The 20,788-nt window shown below is 45.8% G+C and overlaps 1 protein-coding gene and 7 non-coding genes across 8 annotated transcripts in view; 6 read left to right on the forward strand and 2 right to left on the reverse strand.

Moving 5' to 3' along the window:
* The window catches only part of LOC119959319 (zinc finger protein 208-like), a 203,269-nt gene that overhangs the window by 111,306 nt on the left and 71,175 nt on the right, over positions 1-20,788 (forward strand). The gene's annotated exons all lie outside the window — the stretch shown is intronic.
* Positions 6,635-6,707, reverse strand: trnav-aac. Its single transcript has one exon. It is a non-coding gene; the product is annotated as a tRNA-Val (tRNA).
* trnar-acg lies at positions 7,729-7,801 on the forward strand. Its single transcript has one exon. It is a non-coding gene; the product is annotated as a tRNA-Arg (tRNA).
* Positions 8,692-8,764, forward strand: trnav-uac. Its single transcript has one exon. It is a non-coding gene; the product is annotated as a tRNA-Val (tRNA).
* trnav-uac lies at positions 9,662-9,734 on the forward strand. Its single transcript has one exon. It is a non-coding gene; the product is annotated as a tRNA-Val (tRNA).
* On the reverse strand, positions 10,775-10,864 carry trnap-ugg. The gene is given in 2 exon segments: positions 10,775-10,810; positions 10,829-10,864. It is a non-coding gene; the product is annotated as a tRNA-Pro (tRNA).
* trnan-guu lies at positions 11,954-12,027 on the forward strand. Its single transcript has one exon. It is a non-coding gene; the product is annotated as a tRNA-Asn (tRNA).
* On the forward strand, positions 14,192-14,263 carry trnat-cgu. The gene has a single exon. It is a non-coding gene; the product is annotated as a tRNA-Thr (tRNA).

Raw genomic sequence — 20,788 nt, forward strand, 5'->3', positions numbered from 1 at the left:
GAATACAACACTAAGTAATCCTTAATAAATTCCCAAACAACATCCAGAAGACAAAAAGAAACACCTTTTAACAGAAGCACATCAGATTTAAATTCACTACTGAGAATATTTATAATTTTGAATTCACCAAATGATCAAGAGATAGTCTTTTCGTGGCAGAGAGAACAACAGTACACCTGCTTTGTCTGGGTTCCGCTTCAACACTGAAACGAAACAAAAAAAGTCACAGACATACCCAAGCTTTTCTCACAGTGAAACTTAGAAGCAGAGCCAGAGCTCAGCTCCACCCACATTCTGACATCACAGCAGTAACATGAGCAGCCAGACATTTCTTATAGTAACATTCTCATGACAGCAGCTTGATGGATGATTTAAATACATAGACACATTGTTCGATAGAAACATGGATAAAGAGCAAAGGAATAATTTAACGGAGTTATATAGATGTGCAGACTAAGACAGCTAAGAGTAATCGTGAATTATTAGCTTTTGAGATAGATAGATGCCAATAAATAATTGGGGGAGAAGCATGGAGGAAAGCGGTGAAACGGGGACAGATATAGACCGTAATTTAGCAGAAAAATATAGACTACACGAGAGATTGTTGGATACAATATGAGCGGAGAGATGCAGTGAGCTCATTATTACTTGTAGGATTCTAAATACCAAAGGTCGGAAAAAATGGTCAGCAGTAAAATAACTTGCTTTGAATATTGATATTTGGTTTCCATGGACGAGCAATGCTTGTTTGCAGTTTGTGTTTACGCTATGGAAATGCAGAGCGCATGTAAAACTGAGTACACTCACAGCTGATATCATGGAGACTGGGCCCACTGCACCACCCGGTCCGCTGACGGGGGGGGGGGGGGGGGAGCTTTATCTTACCTGTCATGGGATGCATTTTTCTGCCCCTCATGTTCAAAATACAGTAGGCTCCCGGGGAATTAAAACGTGTTATGCTCCTTTTCTGTGCAGCACTGCGAAAAACAGCGGACAAATTTTCTCACTTCCGGAACTCCACGGTAACATTCATTGGCGAGCATCAATTCTACCGCAAAACGTGAAACCGTCAGTCACGATTGGCTCCTGCAACGTGACAGATGGTGAGAATCTACAGCCTGATGCGCCACCTGCTGGTTAGCTTCAATGAATCTCCTTTAAAATGATGTCACAGAAACCGGTAACGGGAAAAGTTGGCCCGGGGCCTTTCTCAGTATGTTGACCTCAGCATGCAGTGATAGACCGCGTGGTCAGTGTACTACAGGTCTTTCACAGTGAAAATGGTGATATTCCTGGGTGTATTCCGAATGACAAGGAAACGAATCGTAACTTCATTCTTTCCACAGGAATGCACATGAAATCCGACAGTGAGATGCGTGTTCTAGTTCTGACGATAAAGTTGGAGATTTAATAGATACATTTATCCTCTGCGATATTGGGGATAACCCGAAGGAATGTCGTTAAATCACTAGATGGATGGACGGATTTTAATTATATATTATTATGTTAATATTTTTCTTGTATTAACAGCTGTCCTTGTCACAGGGGCTGGTTTAGCACAATGGGCTAAATAGCTGCCTTGTAAAGCAACCAAAGCCAGCAGCGCGGATTCAATTCCAGTACCAGCCTCCCCGAAAAGGCGCCGGAATGTGGCGACTAGGGGCTGTTCACAGTCACTTCATTTGAAGCCTACTTGTGGCAATAAGCGATTTTCATTTCATTTCAGCTGCGGTGGTATCCCGGAACTTCTGAACAAACCATTTCTCCTCAACCCAACGCTCTATTCGATAGAAATTAATTCGTATTTAATTACGGGCAACTCCAGTCAAACTCTTGTGGAAAGAATGAATCTGGTCACCAGATGGAGGAGGTATACAAATATTTAAATATCTGTGGACGTTGAGAAAGGTTCCACCACCCTCACAGTGGAGGTATAAATTTACCCTGGAACTGTCCACTGGATTCCCATCCACTGGATTTTCCGTGTTCACAGTCAGGGTGATGAGGGATAAACATTGGCCAGGACTGCGGGGAGAAGTCCCCGCCTCTTCTTTCAGATAACCTAATGGCATCTTTCACATTCTGGAGCCAAAAACCCTTTTCTGTCTCTTCTTTCCCGGCTGAATAAGAAAGGAAGAATTTCACCAGACCTGCGCTCAGACTTGGGTTCCCGTCTCCCTGGCTTTTCCTCTTCCTCTGTCAGAAGTCACTGAACTGCGATGAGATTGCAACGATTGATATTCTGCTTCATTCAGCTTCACAATTGGAATTGTCGTGTGGAGTAACGGGTAACATGTGCACTTTAAGAAGAAATGAGCCCCAGTTCCAAACTCTCCAGTCGGTAACATGGAGCGGAAATTTTCCTGGAGTTTATGTCCACAAATGCTGACCTGCGGAAGTTTTTCTTTCAATATTTTCATCTGGCGTCCGAGATGTCTCAGCTGTTTTGCATCAAATATAAGTTACATTCTGCTTGACGCAGGGCGTTAAACATGGGCTCGTTCATCTAGAGATGTGGTTCTCACATGCGAATTTTCAGTCAAGGAGCACGCGAGCGGTCAAGGTCTCAAATGCATGACGCGCCCTTTACTCCAGGTTAGATGTTATGAATTGTTTGCTCTACTTGTTCTTTGTGTCCGGGCGGCATTTGTTCATCAATCTGCCACTGACGGCTCCTCCAGACACATCTTTCGTTGCTTCTATTGCTCTGACAGAGAGCTGGCACAGACACAGCGGCCGGAATGGCCTCATGCTGTGGTGTAGTTATTCTCTAATTTGACGCTAACCTAACTCTGTGGCAACGTACCCAAGGCCTCTTCTCATTTAATCTCTCCTGACTTGCCCCCTATTAGAGCCCTTTCCTGTTGTTCTGTTTCCTCCCTCCTGGAGTTCACTTGGTTAAGCCGTCCTACATTTCTAACCTGTCCCGGTTTTAATGAAAGGTGACGGTGAAAGACGAACTTTGTCTTCCTGTCGACAAATGCCGCCTGACTCCCTGAGTTGTTGCAGTAATTCCGGCGTTCTCCGCAGATGTTAAATTAATTTTCGATGGCAATGACAGTATTCGTCTGCGCTTTTTGCGGGGCTCGTTGGTCTAGGGGTATGATTCTCGCTTTGGGTGGCTCACTGTTGGAATTTGAGAGAGGTCCCGGGTTCAAATCCCGGACGAGCCCTTTGATGAGGTTTTCCATTTGTCAAGCAACATGTTTTCTTCATTTCTTTGCGGCGTAGACGGCGGGATTCATTCACATTGGGTTTGCTTTGCGAAGCTGAGCTCAAGCTTCAGGAACCCAATACGTTATCGAGAAATTTTCGCAAAGCTTGTCTATGTGTGGGCATTCACATCTCTATTGACTAATTCTGGTGGACTCAGACAGCTTTCTGTCCCTTTCATTTTATCAGTTCAACAACTTCAGACTGTGAACTCTCTCCTCCCCCTCCACCACCTGTTTATTTCCATCAACTTATTTTCATTCCTTCCATTGATATGTTTTACCCTCAGCATTGCCCCCCAATCCCCAGCCCATACCATCCTACTTGATCAATCAGATCCCTGTTGCCAATTGTTCTCTGACACACTGCTTACCTTTGTTCTGCCATTAACACATTCTGACCTCTTAATGCGCCATCAGCACCTTTCTTAGCCTTGATTAGCCTCATTTACATTCCCTTTTCTATCTCTCCGAGACATTTTCGTCATTTTCCACCTGTTGCTGACACTCTATCGAGGCCCAATAGGGCACGTCACCCCCGCCCCAGCCACAATAGTGTGAATCTGATCCTATTTCCAGTTCTCCAGCTTTGACAAAGCGTCACCCAGACTCGGAACGACAGCTGCCATCTGGCTTCAGAGAGGCTGTCAGATCTGCTGAGATGGTCCAGTATTTTCTGTTTTTGTTTCAGATTGAAGCATCCGCAGTAAGTTGCATTTGTCGTTCATTTAGACATGTTTGCGATGATGAATAAATATGTTCATCTGCATTTGTAAATGCATGAAATTCTGTCGTAGATGAACGAGCTCCGAATATCTAAAATAGGAAGATCCTTTTCTTCTCATTGCCTGCCGAAAATTCAGTACTTGTGATTTTAGTGGCTCATGAGAGACTAAACCTCATAATCCTCGAACATACGAGATCGGGGAACAAACGTACTTTGTGCAAACAGCCCTCACACAACATGAGAAGCACTTAATGTTTCTACCCGGTACCAACTCGGGGACCTTTCGTGTGTAAGGGGAATGTGCTAACCACTACACTACAGAAACCGCTGGCAGTGCAGCAATCAATGGACTTCTGCAATGTTCAACCTCACTGTGTTCCTGTAGCACCTCATGGTTCGGCTGAGAGGCCATGTCAGCCCGGTTTCGAACAGCGGATTTTTCTCGTGTTAGGCAAATGCGATAACGACTTCACTAAAGAAACCGCTGGGAACGTCGATATCAGTGGATGTGTGTAACGTTCAACCACAATGTGTTGCTGCAGCTTCTAATGGTTCCGCTGAGAGGCCATGTAACTTATTGCAAGAAGGCGTTTCTTTAAAACTAATGTCTCAAGTTATGAAAGCATCAGATATTGAACTTTGCTGAACTGGAGATAAGTTATGTTTTGCTTGAAGTTAAATTGAGAGAGCAGGGCTTTTATAAGTAACCACAGCTGATACGAGAATTGATGATGTCCTGCTGAATTTGCACTGCATCGGGAACCAGCTGTCCAACCCACTGAACTAAAGAGGACGCCAAAACTCAGAACTGCAAGCCAGCAGTCGAACGTGGAATCTCCTGATTCGTAGCCAGACGCGTTATCCATTGCGCCATTGGCACCAGCAGTTCCAAGCTTTTGTTATTCCTCGACGATGAAGACCAGTAACGAGATTGAGGTAATATTTAGCGATAGACTAAACTGGAAGCACCAGATGTTTCTGCCCGGTTTCGAACGGGAACCATTCACGTGCTAAGCGAATGTGATAACCACCACACTACAGAAACAGCTGGCAACGCAAACGCCAACGGACCTGTGTCACCTTCAAGTCAGCTGCCTTGTTGCAGCTTCGCATAGTTCGGCTGAGAGGCCATGTCACTTCTTATAAGAATACGTCTGTTTCTTCAAAACAAATGTCTAAACTTACAAGTCAGAAGAAGAACCTATATTGAACTGAAGCATTTGTTCAGCAAATCTCTGACGGCGAAATGCTCTCTTCTATTATTAATTCAGCATTCTTAAATCCTACAGAAAAAAACAACCGACTTTACACAATATTTGTTTCGTTATTCAATGCTTGAGTTGAGTTTAAGAATTGACAATTATGTGTTTCTTATATTTGACCTCTTTGTGTTTTAGTGTGTAACATGCTGCAGCCTAAATACCGTTCATGTATAAGAAAGGAGGGGTAATTGCAAATCGACATTGAGCCTGGATTCCCACACTGGCTTTTCCTTTTTCTCCATCAGGAAGTACGTTTTTACTTTCCAAAAGGTGGTTCTGGCATTTCCTTTAAGTCAGTTACAGTATCGTTTGTGTCTGTCCTTTTGAGTACACATTACTATAAGACATCCTTCAATCTGGCCTGTTGCATTTGCTGATCCCAACGCCATCTACTCTGCATTGCAGAGACTAAATACCGACTCGGTGACCGCTTTGGAAAACACCTTCGCTCCATCCACAAGCTGGTGGCAGACTCTCCTGTCGCTTGCCATTTCAACTCACTGTCCTGCTCTCATGTCCACATGTCCGATCTTGGCCTGCTGCAATGTTCCCATGAGGAACAGCACCCCAACCTCCGAATAGGCACGGTACAGCCTTGCGGATTTTACAGTAGGCTCAACAACTTCGTACCGTGAAATCACTCTTCCAACTTCACCACATGTTTTTTTCCATCAACGTATTTTCATTGCTACCATTGATATGTCTTCCTCTCCCATTTTCTCCCCCTCCCCATTCCCCAAGCCAATCCCATCCCTCTTGGGAAATCCGCCCCTTGTTCCTCATTGTTCTCTGCCATTAACACGTTCTAATATTCTAATCGCCTCTATCAGCACCGTTCTTAACTTTGATTAGAAGCATTTACATTCCCTTTTTCTTTCGGCCCAACACATTTGTGTTATTTTTCACCCATCGCTGGCCGTCTGTCGAGGCCCAATGCTTCACGCTCCCCCCCCCCCCCCCCCCCCCCCCCACCCCACCCCCACCGCCAATCTAAACCTAACCAAAGATCCAGTTGTCCAGCTTCGACAAAGAGTCACCCAGACTCGAAACGACACTTGCCATCTCTCTCCACAGAGGCTGTCAGACCTGCTGAGACTGTCCTGTTTTCTGTTTTTCTTTCCCATTGACGCATAAGCAGCAAGTTGCTTTTATCGTATATTTATACATGTTTGAAATGGTGATTAAATATGTTCATCTGCATCTGTAAACCCAAAAGATTCTGTGGTGGATGATCAAACTGCTAATATCCGAATCGTGGCAAAATAGGAAAAGCTTTTCTTCCCCTGGCGTCTAGAAAATTCAGCAATTCTGACTTTGTTGCAGGAATTTTAATACCTTATGCGATACCAAATCTCATGTTCCTCGAACGTGCGAGATTGAGAAACAAACGTATTTTGTGCAAGCATTCGTCACACGAAATGAGATGCATAGGATGTTTCTGCCCGGGCTCGAAACGGGGACTTTTCGCGTGTTAGGCAAATGTGATAACCACTACACTACAGAAACCGCTGGGAGCCTCGCCATCAGTGGACGTGTGTAATTTTCAACCTCAATGTGTTGCTGCAGCTTCTGATGGTTCCGCGGAGTGGCCATGTAACTTATAGCAAGAAGCCGTTTCTTTAAAACTGATGTCTCAACTTATGAAAGTATCAGATATTGAACATTGCTGAACTGAAGATATGTTATGTTTTTCTTGAAGTTACATAGAGAGGGCAGGGCTTTTATAAGTAACCACAGCTGATACGAGAATTGATGATGTCCTGCTGAATTTACTCTGCATCAGGAACTAGCTGTCCAACCCACTGAACGAAAGAGGACGCCAAAACGCGGAACATAGAGCCAGCGCAAGTCGTCGAACTTGGAATCGCCTAATTCGTAGTCAGACGCGTTATCCATTGCGCCACTGGCCCACGCAGTTCCAGACCTTCGTTATTCCTCGATGATGAAGACCAGTTACGAGATTGAGGTAATATTTAGCGACAGACTAAACTGGAAGCACCAGATGTTTCTGCCCGGTTTCGAGGTCAAATAAAAGAAACACATAATTGTCAATTCTTAAACTCAACTCAAGCATTGAATAACGAAACAAATATTGTGTAAAGTCGGTTGCTTTTTTCTGTAGGATTTCAGAATGCTGCATTAATAATAGAAGAGAGCATTTCGCCGTTAGAGATTTGCTGAACAAATTCTTTAGTTCAATATAGGTTCTTCTTCTGGCTTGTAAGTTTAGACATCTGTTTTAAAGAAACAGACGTGTTCTTGTAAGGAGCGACATGGCCTCTCAGCCGAACGATGCGAAGCTGCAACAAGGCAGCTGAATTGAAGGTGACACAGGTCCGTTGACGTCTCCGTTGCCAGCTGTTTACGTAGTGTAGTGGTTATCACATTCGCTTAGCACGCGAATGGTCCCCGGTTCGAAAACGGGCCGAAACATCTGGTGCTGCCAGTTTAGTCTGTTGCTAAATATTACCTCAATCTCATAACTGGTCTTCATCTTCGAGGAATAGCAAAAGCTTGTAACTGCTGTGGGCCAGTGGCGTAATGGATAACGCGTCTGACTACGAATCAGGAGATTCCAGGTTCGACTCCTGGCTGGCTCGCAGTTCCGAGTTTTGGCGTCCTCTTTAGTTCAGTGGGTTGGACAGCTAGTTCTTGATGCAGAGCAAATTCAGCAGGACATCATCAATTCTCGTATCAGCTGTGGTTACTTGTAAAAGCCCTGCCCTCTCTTTGTAACTTCAAGCAAAACATAACTTATCTGCAGTTCAGCAAATTTCAATACCTGATGCTTTCATAAGTTGAGCACAGTAAGAAGTCTTACAACACCAGGTTAAAGTCCAACAGGTTTGTTTCAAACACGAGCTTTCGGAGCACGGCTCCTTCTTCAGGTGATGGTCCCCGGTTCGAAATATAGGCAATAAAAAATCCTACATTCACCTGAAGAAGGAGCCGTGCTCCGAAAGCTCGTGTTTGAAACAAACCTGTTGGACTTTAACCTGGTGTTGTAAGACTTCTTACTGTGCTCACCCCAGTCCAACGCCGGCATCTCCACTTTATAAGTTGAGACATCAGTTTTAAAGAAACGGCTTCTTGCAATAAGTTACATGGCCTCTCAGCGGAACAGTTAGAAGCTGCAGCAACACATTGAGGTTGAACATTACACGCGTCCACTCATGGCGACGCTCCCAGCGGTTCCTGTGGTGTAGTGGTTATCACATTTGCCTAACACCCGAGTCCTGAGAAATATTTTTCAGAGTGGGCCAATGTAAATCAACCCTGCCGTCAGCATTTCGCCGTTAGATATTTGCTGAACAAATGCTTCAGTTCCATGTAGGTTCTTCTTCTGGCTTGTAAGTTTAGACATCTGGTTTCAAGAAACAGACGTATTCTTAGAAGAAGCGACATGGCCTCTCAGCCGAACTTTCCGAAGCTGCAACAAGGCAGCTGACTTGCAGGTGCCACAGATCCGTTGGCGTCTGCGTTGCCAGCTGTTTCTGTGGTGTAGTGGTTATCACATTCGCTTTACACGCGAATGGTCCACGGTTCGGAACCGAGCAGAAACATCTGGTGTTTCCAGTTTAGTCTGTTGCTAAATATTACCTCAATCTCGTAACTGGTCTTCATCATGGAGGAATAGCAAAATCATGTAACTGCTTTGGGACAGTGGCGCAATGGATAACGCGTCTGACTACGAATTAGGAGATTCTCGGTTCGACTGCTGGCTCGCAGTTCCTAGTTCTGGCGTCCCCTTCAGTTCAGTGTGTTGGACAGCTGGTTCTTGATGCAGAGCACAGTGAGCAGGGCATCATCAATTCTCGTATCAGCCGTCGTTACTTATGAAAGCCCTGTCCTCTCAATTTAACTCCAAGCAAAACATAACTTATCTTCAGTTCAGCAAACTGCAATATCTGATGCTTCGATTAGTTGAGTGGTTATCACATTCGCCTCACACGGGAAAGGTCCCCTTTCGAAATCGGGCAGAAACATCGAACATTTAGGATTTCGTGAAAGAAAGACACTGTCTCTCTCTCTCGAGCATCATCTGTGGGGAGAGAAACGACGTAAACATTCCGAGTCCTGAGAAATCTTTTTCAGAGTGGGCCAATGTAAATCAACCCTGCCGTCAGCATCGCAAACAATTCGTAATCCCTGACCTGGAGTAAAGAGCCTGTCCTGGATTTAAACCCACGACCACTCCCATAGGCATTGCTTGAAAATCCTTAAACGAGAACCAGACCTCGAGACCAAAGAGCACAAATTTGAGACCGGCATTCAGCAAAATATAACTTATGTTAATTTCGATATAATTTCTACATCTCACGGCTTTATATGTTGAGACATCTGTTAATTTAAGAAACAGCTGTCGCTTGCAAGAAGGGACCTGGCCTCTCAAACAGACCATCAGAATCTGCAGCAACACAGTGAGGTTGTACACTCCGCACGTCCATTGATTGCCAGCGGTTTCTGTAGTGTAGTGGTTATCACCTTCGCTTTACACGCGAAAGGTCCCCGGTTCGAAACCGGGCAGAAACATCGAACATTTAGCATTTCGTGTGAGAAAAGTTTGCACAATTATTGGGCACAAAATAATTCTGTTTCCTGAATGTTGCCGGAATCTCGTGTGTTCCAGGACTATGAAATTTCGTCTCACATGAGCCACTACACTGAATTGAACATTAAGGCCCAAGCACTGAATTTTCGGCAGGCAATGAGAGGTGAAGAATTTTCATATCTTGGCACACCTCGGATATTAGCAGCGAGTTCATCCACAACAGAGTTTCAGCGATTTACAAAAGAACATATTTAATCACCATCTCAAACATGTCTAAATGTATGACAAATGCAACTTACTGCGGATGCTTCAAACGGAAACAAAAACAGAAAATACTGGACAATCTCAGCAGGTCTGACAGCCTCTGGGGAGCGAAATGGCAGCTGTCGTTTCCAGTCAAGTGGACACTTTGTCAAAGCTGGAGAACTGGAATTGGAGATTCAGACGATTGTGGGTGGGGGTGGGGGTGGTGGAGTGCTGTATTGGGCCTCGATAGAGGGCTAGCAATAGGTGGGAAATGACGAAAATGTCTCGGGCAGAAAGAAAAAGAGAATGTAAATGAGGCTCATCAAGGCTATGAAAGGTGCTGATGGCGCATCAAGCGGTCAGAGTGTCAGAACAAAGGGATGCAGTGTGTCAGAGAACAATTACAAACAGGGATCAGATTGCTGAAGGAGGATGGTATGGGCTGGGGGGAGGGGGGCAATGCTTAGGGTAAAACATATCAATGTAAGTAATGATAAGTTGATGGAAAAAACATGTGGTGGGGGGGACGTGAGAGTTCACAGTCTGAAGTTGTTGAACTGATAAAATGAAAGGGACAAAGAGCTGTCTGAGTCCACCAGAATTAGTCAATAGAAATGTGAATGCCCACACATAGACAAGCTTCTCGGGAACGTATTGGTTCCATGCAGTTTGAGCTCAGCTTCTCAAAGCAAACACAATGTGAATGAATCCCGCCGTCTCCGCCGCAAAGAAATGAAGAAAACATGCGGCTTGACCAATGGAAAACCTCATTGAAAGGCTCGTCCGGGATTTGAACCCGGGACCTCTCGCAAATTCCGACAGCGATACACCCAAAGCGAGAATCATACCCCTAGACCAACGAGCCCCGCGAAAAGAGCCAAAGCATACTGTCATTGCCATCGAAAATCAATCTAACTTCTGCGGAGAACGCCAAAAGTACTGCAACATCTCAGGGACTCAGGCGGCATTTGTCGACAGGACAACAAAGTTCGTCTTTCACCATCACCTTTCATTAAAACCGGGACAGGTTAGAAATCAGAAGGGGGTTCAGTGCAGTTAAATTGCGAATATACTGACCGGACGATGTACCACATGCTATGGTATCAGCAAAAGCCGGCACAGCCGCCGAGATTGGTCATCATTAACATATTGACGATGAAGAAAGAGGAGATCTCAGGACGATATCTGGCGGCTGCCAACAAGTCTAAAAAGAATGGTTACCTCAATATAAACGGGCTCAGTGTGGAGGACGGGGCGGTCTATTACTGTGCAATGAGCACAGTGTCACAAAGCAGCTACAACCACGTACGAAAGCCTCAGAGAGTATTTTCAATTCCAGTAAATTTGCGTTCCTGCCCTCGTACCGGAGGATGGTTTGATCTGGATTCAGAAAAATACTCAGGTCTATTTCTCCACAATTGCATTGCCGTCTCTGTCCTTGTATTGGTCAATAGAGGATCCGTTTCGGATTCGTGAGATTAATCAGCATGTCGCGATGCACAGTAAATTTAAGCTTGGAATATCCACTTCCGAGCAGCAGTAATGAAAGTTCTCAGATGTGGGGGTAATAAAATCTTCCAGGACCGTTAACTTAGGTCGACCTTATGCCAACGAGTCTGAGCCCCCAGTAGTCTTCAGCGGAACATCGACTTTCTGATCGAAAATACATCAAATCTATGTTGCCATTTCCTGCTTTCTGTTATGGAGGTTCCCAGATAAGGGACGTGTTTCAACGAAAGTGTGGTGCTGTCCAAGTGAGTTCTGTAAAATCCACGGGCCTGTGATGATTCCACGTCTCACAAATGTCCATGCCCGCGGGACCATGTGTACGGTCCTTCCAGATATTTTCCGCACTGCCTCAGGGGACCAATATTGCCAGCATTCTCATTCGGTCCCTGGCAATCAGAGGATTGGCGGTCACTGTTGAAATGCACAGAGTTGTGAGCCTGTTGTCGTCTCCGTGGCGCAATCGGTTAGCGCGTTCGGCTGTTAACTGAAAGGTTGGTGGTTTGATCCCACCCAGAGACGAATTGTTGTTCCACTCCTGGATGCTATCTGTTTAGGACAGGGCTAAATCGCTGGCTTTGAAAGCAGACCAAGCAGGTCAGAGAGGCTGATCATTAAGCGCATCACCTCCATACTCCCGGAATGCCTTGCCCCACTTCAATTCGCATACCGTTGCAACCGGTCCACATCAGATGCCATTTCCCTGGCCCTACGCTCATCCCGAGAGCATCTCGAAAACAAGGACTCCTATTTATTGACTACAGCTCCGCCTTCAACACCATAATCCCAGCCAAGCTCATATCAAAGCTCCAAAACCTAGGACTTGGCACCCCCACTCTGCAACTAGATCCTTGACTTTCTTACCAACAGACCACAGTCAGTAAGAATGAACACCAACACCTCCTCCACAATAGTCCTCAAAACTGTTGCCCCGCAAGGCTGGGTACTTAGCCCCCTACTCTACTCTCTGTACACACACGACTGCGTGGCAAAACTTGGTTCCAACTCCATCTACAAGTTGGCTGACGATACGACCAGAGTGGGCCGGATCTTGAATAACGACGAGTCCGAATACAGGAGGGAGATAGAGAACCTAGTGGAGTGGTGTAACGACAACAATCTCTCCCTCAATGCCAGCAAAACTAAAGAGCTGGTCATCGACTTCAGGAAGCAAAGTACTGTACACACCCCTATCAGCATCAACGTGGACGAGGTGGAGATGGTTAGCAGTTTCCCCACTGTCACCAGACTCCGAAATGACTCTCTTATTGACTGACTGTGTGCTTCAACCGATGCCAATGCATATGTAGTTACATTGTATATCTTGTGTTGCCCTATTATGTAGTCCCATGTATTTTCTTGAAATTTGTTTAATTCCCTTTTCTTCCATGTACTGAATGATCTGTTGAGCTGCTTGCAGAAAAATACTTTTCACTGTACCTCGGTAATAAACAAATCCAATCCAATAACCCGTCTTGCTCCATTTTCACATAATAATAAATGGCGATGTTCTTTCTGACCGCCCTCTCGCATCCACCTTGAGAGATGAATATCACCCCCCCCCCCTCCCCCGCCCCCCCCCCCCCCCCCCCCACACACACACACACACATATACCCCTACCCCTCTTGGTGTCGGTTTGTTTCTGGGAACCACTGCCTTTCTGCTATAATGTGATTGACGGCACAGACACATATAGGGATCTCTATATTTTTGTGCTGGTATTTCTCTATATATGTGTCATATTGCTATCACTTCTACATTTGCTGCTACGCAGATTCTCTCCAATCAGACGGAATATGAACCGTGCAGGCTGCCCGGATGCTGACTGTGTATCAGGATCGTCAGTATCGATTGTACTGCTGTGTGGCGTCAGTATCCTCTTCAACCCTCATTTCAGCGTCCAGATGTTCCACTGGGTCTTGGTGGCTCCAGTCTGATAGAAACGAACAGAAAATAATAATAATCTCAAAATTCAGCATCAGCCTCATATTGACCAACGTAACGGTCACCTGCGCCATACTCATTATTATTTAATTAACAATAATATCTGGTTACTCAGTCAGGGGAGAATGGGGGTTTTGCATTGAAGGAAATACTGAGTAGCGAGATCATAACGAAGAGGGTGACGAGGCAGTGCCCCGCGATCGTTCCTGAATCAATCGCTCTTCAGGGCAGGCAATTATCTGTCAGAGCAGCAATCCAGGTTCAGGTCCCACTGCATTGCTGATCCAACCAATGACAGGAATCGAGCAGCGGCAGCAATGTCTAGAATATCCCAATGGTGTTGGAGCGAGGGCATCACACGGAAACTGTGACCGGGGCACCGCAGACTCAAAGCTGAAAATTGTGCGGCGGTTATCAGCTGCAGTCACAAGTGATGGAGCGGAAATAGCGACAGTTGAGCATCCAGCATCCCGTGACCATCCTGCACCTGCTCAACTCACTGAGAACAATATAGTGTCGGAGGGGTGGGGGCAGATTGAACTGACGCTACCTGCGCATATTTGAAATAACTTTTTCTATTGCCCTTTTTACCCTGCATTTAAATCCCGCGGGGTTTTCCGTTCTCAAGTTCTGACAATGCTTTTTGAAATGTTCTATTGATTCTTCTTCTCTCATCAATTGTTGCGCCAGACTCCAAATGATAACAACTCACAGTGCAATCAACCGCACTTGCTTGCATAAGGTGCGGTGGCCAAGAGGAAAGGCATTGGTTTCGTAAACCAAAAATCGCGGGTTCGAATCCCGCCCGTGCCTCGGTGCTGATCCATTCAAAGACGTTTCATTGTCTCGCAAACACTTGCAGCATGAAATATAATTCACCTATCTTCTTTATAGGACATTTATCCTTCAGCTAATGAAAATAATTCCAGATAATCTGGTCTCTGAAAAAAGCGATTTTCAGAGCAGTTCCCCTTTTGTACCTTCTTCGTCAGAACCACAATAAACTGCTATTATTCTGAGTTCTAACCTCAGCATGTCCACCAGAATCTTGGCATTCTTTCGACTTCATCGCATCCATGGTGTGAACGGAGAACTACAGATTAAGCATCATTTTTTGATTAGAAACACCTATAGTGACAAAGATAGTGTATTAACAGCTGAAATTTAGATTTCTGTCCAGGTTTCTCGCCCTGATATGCATTGCAGTCAACACTGAATCCACTCAACAGCCGAATTCTGACACGGAGTAAACCGAATCCGGCAGCAGAGGGCGCCAAATTCAAGCACGGGCGACAGAAACTCACCTGATGGTGTCGGCCAAGCCGATAGGATGGGAGGCGAGTGATGTCACAATAGGCCTCACGGTAGCATGGTGGTTAGCATCAATGCTTCACAGTTCCAGGTTCGATTCCCGGCTGGGTCACTGTCTGTGTGGAGTCTGCACGTCCTCCCTGTGTGTGCGTGGGTTTCCTCCGGGTGCTCCGGTTTCCTCCCACAGTCCAAAGATGTGCGGGTTAGGTGGATTGGCCATGCTAAATTGCCCGTAGTGTAAGGTTAATGGGGGGATTGTTGGGTATACGGGTTACGTGGGTTTAAGTAGGGTGATCATTGCTCCGCACAACATCGAGGGCTCGAGGGCTGAAGGGCCTGTTCTGTGCTGTACTGTTCTATGTTCTATGTAGACCTTCTCCCTGCACTGCACCAAATTCCCTCTCTCCGACACAATCCCTGACTCAGTCCAGTTCAGTTCACTGTGAGAGATTCAGTCAGACATGGTTGTGATAATACTGGCGGCGCTTTGGCACAGTAAGTAGTTACAGTGTTAATTAAACCAGATTAGCGTATTAATACACATAGGCTATGTGTAATTAACGATCGGGAATGTCTATGAAGTGCCTGCATCAGAGGTCCCAAAAAATGCCGCAGATAGAAGTAGATTTATATCAACTCTGTTTAAACTCAGGGCGGCACGGTGGCGCAATGGTTGGCACTGCTGCCTCATTGCACTGAGGACACGGGTTCGATCCCGGTCCCAGATCACTGTCCGTGTGGTGTTTGAACATTCTCACTCCCACAACCTCGATGTACAGGCTCAGTGGAGTGGCCACGCTAAAAAGCACCTCTTAATTGAACAAACTCTAACTTTATAAAGGAACAACAATCTGTTCATTTCAGTCCTTCACTTTCGCAGGCCGGCAATGTTCAATCCAGTAGCTCAGTCACCAGTGACAATAACAGTCTCAGAAGGGGCTTCGGTGAAGTTAAATTGCCAATATAAAGGCCCCAACATGTACAAAATGCAATGATATCAGGAGAAACCGGCACAGCCACCGAGATGGATTATCACCAACAACTCAGCAATGAAGAAAGATGTGGGTTCAGGACGATATATGGCGTTTGCTGACAAATCTAAACAGAACGGTTACCTCAGTATAAGCGCATTCGATGTGGAGGATGGGGAGGTCTATTACTGCGCACTGAGAAACAGCGTTCGAGAAAACCTAAAGCCCCGTACATAACCCTGAGTGAGTGTTTACAGCATCACTGAGGTTCCTTTCCGAGAAGGAATTGATCCCAGGCTCAGGCAAGCAATCATGTCTATTTACCGGACATGTCTCTGTCCTTGTGTAGTTCAAGAGAGGAATAGTTTGGGAAATCTTGAGAGCTATGGTTGAAAATATCAGCCATGATTGAATGGCAGAGCGGACTCGATGGGCCAAGTGACCTAATTCTGCTCCTATGTCTAATAGTCTTATGGTCTTATTATGGTCCATCATACCGCAAATTGTATTGTAACTTTAAAACCAGAATATCTACCTACCGGCAGAGGGTGGCACTCAACTGAGGAGATGGACGAAAATCATGGCCTGCTCTTGCAGAAAGTCCAAGGACAAAGACTCCTCGTTACCTGTTCTTTTAACGCAAAGCAGAATGGATCAATACGTGCTGCGGTACAAAATGTACAAGGTACTTAATGGGCGGCACTGTGGCTCAGTGGGTTGCTCTGCTGCCTCATGCTCCTCGGACCCGCGTTCGATTGCCGGCTTGGTTCTCTATCTGTGCGGAGTCTGCACGTCCTCCCCGTGTCTACGTGGGTTTCCTCCGGGTGCTCCGGTTTCCTCCCACAAGTCCCGAAAAGACGTGCTGTTAGGTGAATTGGACATTCTGAATTCTCCCTCTGTGTACCTGAACAGGGGCCGGAGTGTGGTGACTCGGGAATTTTCACAGTAACTTCATTGCAGTGTTAATGTAAGCCTACTTATGACACTAGTGAAGATTATTATTACGACAATGTACGCTTAATGTATAATAACCGCCGAGCAACATGAGAATTACTATCAGTTGGGACATGGGAAGCACATGGTGCCAGGTTTAGACTTTAATAGAAATCAATTTTTCGATCGAAAATACCTGAAATTTCTGTTGACACGACATGTCTTCTGTTCGATTCCCACGCAGATCAGGGACAGACTTCGCCCATTTATGTTATGAAGAGACGTTGCATAGTTTTGGGTGTACAAGATTATGAGGGGCATGGCAGGGTGGATAGGGAGCAGTTGTTCCCCTTAGTTGAAGGGTCAGTTACGGGGGGACACAAGTTCAAGGTGAGGGGCAGGAGGTTATGGTGAATTTGAGGAAAATCTAATTTAGCCAGAGGATGGTGACTGTCTGGAGTAAACTACGTGGGAGGGTGGTAGAGGCTGTGTGCTTCACATCCATTAAATAGTACCTGGCTGAACACATGGCACGTCTTCACATTCAAGGCTATGGAACACGTGCTGACAAATGAGGTCCTGTAGTTAGTCCTGTATTTTTCACATGTTGGTGCAGACTCGATTGACCGGAAGGCCTCATCTGAATTGCTTGGTTCTGTGCATCTGTGATTCTGAGTGCTATAACATTCCTGGCACTATAATAATTCCGCGAGTGACAAACTTCCAGGATTTCTACGTACACATTTATGTCCAGGTATTGGCTGCCCAATTTTACTGGCCTTGTCTTTCACTAGCGTGTCACTGGCAATCAGAGGAATGCATTTCTCTGCTGCAATAAAGCAAGATGTGATAATGTTGTGATAACAAGTACCGTGAGCCGGCTGCGGTATTGGGATCGCCGCACCATTGAAGGATATGGCCTGCTGGACCTCTCGCAAATTCCGACAGCGACACACCCAAAGCGAGAATCATACCCCTAGACCAACGTGCCCCGCGAAAAGAGCCAAAGCATACTGTCATTGCCATCGAAAATCAATCTAACATCTGCGGAGAACGCCAAAAGTACTGCACCATCTCAGGGACTCAGGCGGCATTTGTCGACAGGACAACAAAGTTCGTCTTTCACCGTCACCTTTCATTAAAACCGGGACAGGTTAGAAATGTAGTACGTCTTAACCAATTGAACTCTCGGAGGGAGGAAACAGAACAACAGGAAAGGGCTCTAATAGGGGAAAAGTCAGGAGAGATTAAACGAGAAGAGGCCTTGGGACCCTGGCCACAGAGTTAGGTTAGCATCAAATCAGAGAATAATGACACCACAGTATGAGGCCATTCCGGCCGCCGTGTCTGTGCCAGCTCTCTGTTAGCGCAATGGAAGAAACAAAGAAACAAAAGATATGTCTGGAGGAGCTATCGATGGCAGATTGATCAACAACTACCGCCCGGACACAAAGAACAAGTGGAAACAAGATTGAAACCCAAATCTGCGATGCAAGGACACACAAAATGGGTGCAGCATTTACAGTGTGAAACTACTGAACACACACTGAGTGTGAAAGCTGTACTGAGCCCAGTGGAAAGATGCGCTGCTCTTCCTCGAGTGTCTGTTGAGCTTCTTTGTAACATTTCACGACGCCGAGGTCCGGGAGGTCAGCGTTAAGATCCAGCTCTCCAGTCAGTTCAATTTTCCACTTTGGCTCTGTGGATCAGATGGGTCACGTCCCTGTGGTTAACACAGATCTGGAGCATCAATTTGATCCAAACGCACTCCAGCTCAGACACTGTCTCTCTCTCTCGAGCATCACCTGTGGGGAGAGAAACGACGTAAACATTCCGAGTCCTGAGAAATCTATTTCAGAGTGGGCCAATGTAAATCAACCCCGCCGTCAGGGTCGCAAACAATTCATAATCTCTGACCTGGAGGAAAGGGCTTGTCCGGGATTTAAACCCACGACCACTCCCATGGGCATTGATTGAAAATCCCTAAACGAGAACCAGACCTCGAGACCAAAGAACACAAATTTGAGACCGACATTCAGCAAAATATAACTTATGCTAATTTCGATATAATTTCTACATCTCACGGCTTTATATGTTGAAACATCTGTTAATTTAAGAACCAGCTGTCGTCTGTAACAAGGTGACCTGGCCTCTCAAACAGACCATCAGAATCTGCAGCAACACAGTGAGGTTGTACATTCCTCACGTCCATTGATTGCCAGCGGTTTCTGTAGTGTAGTGGTTATCACATTCGCTTCAGAATGTCACAAAATAATTCTGTTCCTGAATGTTGCCGGAATCTCGTGTGTTCCAGGACTATGAGATTTCGTCTCACATGAGCCACTAAACTGAATTGAACATTGAGGCCCAAGCACTGAATTTTCGGCAGGCAATGAGAGGTGAAGAATTTTCATATCTTGGCACAGCTCGGATATTAGCAACTAGTTCATCCACAACAGAATTTCAGCGATTTACAAATGAACATATGAACATATTTAATCAGCATCTCAAACACGTCTAAATGTATGACAAATGCAACTTACTGCGGATGCTTCAAACAGAAACAAAAACAGAAAATACTGGACAATCTCAGCAGGTCTGACAGCCTCTGGGGAGCGAAATGGCAGCTGTCGTTTCCAGTCAAGTGGACTCTTTGTCAAAGCTGGAGAACTGGAATTGGAGATTCAGACGATTGTGGGTGGGGGGTGGGGATGGTGGAGTGCTGTATTGGGCCTCGATAGAGGGCTTGCAATAGGTGGGAAATGACGAAAGTGTCTCAGGCAGAAAGAAAAAGGGAATGTAAATGAGGCTAATCAAGGCTATGAAGTAGCCTTGAAGAACCTTAACTGATGTAGGATGGTGCTGATGGCGCATCAAGCGGTCAGAATGTGTTAAGGGCAGAACAAAGGTAAGCAGTGCGTCAGAGAACAATTCCAAACAGGGATCAGATTGCTGAAGTAGGATGGTATGGGCTGGTGGGAGGTGGGCGATGCTGAGGGTAAAACATATCAATGGAAGGGATGATAAGTTGATGGAAAAAACGTGGTGGAGGGGGAAGTGAGAGTTCACAGTCTGAAGTTGTTGAACTGATAAAATGAAAGGGACAAAGAGCTGTCTGAGTCCACCAGAATTAGTCAATAGAAATGTGAATGCCCACACATAGACAAGCTTCTCGGGAACGTCTTGGTTCCATGCTGGGTTGCGGGTATAGGGTGGATGCGTGGGTTTGAGTAGGGTGATCATGGCTCGGCACAACATTGAGGGCCGAAGGGCCTGTTCTGTGCTATGTTCCATGTTCTAGGTGCCTGAATCCACCAGATATAGTGAATAGAGATACGGGTCAACTCATAGACAAGCCTTTCGAAAATGTCTTGGTTCTCTTGGGAACGTATTGGTTCCATGCAGTGTGAGCTCAGCTTCTCAAAGCAACCCCAATGTGAATGAATCCCGCCGTCTGCGCTGCGCTTCAGAAATGAAGAAAACATGCTGCTTGACCAATAGAAAACCTCATCAAAGGGCTCGTCCGGGATTTGAATCCGGGTCTCTCGCAAATTCCGAGACTTAAAAACCCGAAGCGAGAATCATACCCCTAGACCAACGACCCACCGGAATGTAACCGCAGCATACTGTCATTGCCATAGAAAATCGATGTAACCTCTGCGGAGAAAGCGGTACATACTGGAACTACTCAGGGAGTCAGGCGGCATTTGTCGACAGGAAAACAAAGTTCGTCTTTCACCATCACCTTTCATTAAAACCGGGACAGGTTAGAAATGTCGGACGTTTTAACCAAGCGAACCCCCGGAGGCAGGAAACAGAACAACAGGAAAAGGCTCTAATAGGCGGCAAGTCAGGAGAGATTAAATGAGAAAAGGCCTTGGGTTCGCTGGCCACAGGGTGAGGTTCGCGTCGAATCAGAGAATGATTACACCACAGAATGAGACCATTCGTGCCGCCGTGTCTGTGCCAGACTCTTTGTCAGAGAAATGGAAGAAACAAATAAAGAAAAGATATGTCTGGAGGAGCAGTCAATGGCAGATTAATCAACAACTGCGAGAGTGCAGCAAGTGTGAGAAAGTGAGGAGCTGTGTGGGCCGCACAAATTCACATCTCCGGTGTTTTC

Source organism: Scyliorhinus canicula, unplaced genomic scaffold, assembly GCF_902713615.1.
Source record: "Scyliorhinus canicula unplaced genomic scaffold, sScyCan1.1, whole genome shotgun sequence".
Classification (NCBI taxonomy): Eukaryota; Metazoa; Chordata; class Chondrichthyes; order Carcharhiniformes; family Scyliorhinidae; genus Scyliorhinus; species Scyliorhinus canicula.